Source organism: Montipora foliosa, chromosome 3, assembly GCF_036669935.1.
Source record: "Montipora foliosa isolate CH-2021 chromosome 3, ASM3666993v2, whole genome shotgun sequence".
Classification (NCBI taxonomy): Eukaryota; Metazoa; Cnidaria; class Anthozoa; order Scleractinia; family Acroporidae; genus Montipora; species Montipora foliosa.
The window spans coordinates 43775263-43776652 of record NC_090871.1 but is presented as its reverse complement, the minus strand read 5'-3'; positions in this window follow the sequence as shown (position 1 = coordinate 43776652).

Sequence of the window (1390 nt, the reverse complement as noted above, 5' to 3'; positions counted from 1 at the left end):
AACAAAACAGCTTGTGGCTATTTTGAAAAACCGCTTAGGTGATTATCACGTAAGAATAATCATCTCAATGACAACCAATCAGCGCAGAGAACTTTCAGTAATTATACTAATAAGCATATAATTCCTATAGCACAAGACAATAATGAACAATAATATTATTATAATTCCATGAGTGCATGTTGATATGAGATCAACCACTCAATTATATCCATTAATTATTGTTTCATTAAATTTTCATTTGATTCTTAACACTTGGACAAATTTAAAGCCAATCAGTTTCCAGCGTGGTAACACTTGACGCAATCAGTTTCCATATTATGTCATACTGTATAAGAGCTGTTAACTGAGAGTGAGTGAACCAATCAGAAAGCTAAAAACACAGTATCGGTGGTTCAAAATTTCATAATGTAAGGTATTATCTTTCCCCTTGTACTTACACTGTCATTATTCACTTTCTGTGTAATGGTTTTATCATTGTTTTTGTTTGTTGGAAATGGTAGCCATACCTGATTTACGAAGAAACTGAGGTTGTGCAGTAGTACAGCAACCTACTTTTACTCTCTGCTGATTAGCTTTCTTGGTTCACGGAAAACCCTTTTCAATATTGTAAATACATTGTGGCATGGAAGATATTTTCAAACAGGTCTGGAGAATGTTCACCACCAAAATTTACCATTTTGTCTGGATCATATAAGTTCTTTCCTTCTTTTGTTTAGTGGTTGACTAGTGACTTGTGAAATTGTATGGTGCACAAGAGAGCTAAATGCAGTGTCTCCTTTAGTTGTAAAACATATATTAAAGGAACACAAATAATATTGTCATTGTTGTTGAGTAATGTTAGGATTTAGTACTGCCAGTGGTATTACAAGTGTCTCTTTTGAGTGGATTCCCCAATTTTCTGCTAACTTGACCCAAACAGATATATATAGGTGGAGAACAAATTTGGGAAAATGAAAGGAAAAAATACTAAACATACATCAGTTGATTATTACAATACACTATTTGTTTTGTTCAATATTATTTGCACTAGAAAGAAAATTAACGACCATAAGAATTAAGTCTGTGATAAGGAAAAGTTTGTTCTGACTAAAACCTATATTGGAAATTTAGGCATTTGGGGTGCTTTTTCACAGGGTTACATGTGCATGGTATTAATTTTTATGTCAGTCCAATATTTTTCTTGAAAACTGTGTTGTCTCTATAACTTTGTCCTTTTTTGTGAAGCATGACATTTTTTCTCTCAATTCAACATTTGATTTGTGTTGCTGATCTTGTTTTTCCTGCAAAAGTGTGTTATGTTGAATAATAATTATATTTGTTGTATAACTGTTTTTGCCCCCAGCAGCGCATGCTCTCATTGGTTACTTCAAGGTCACATGACATCTAACAA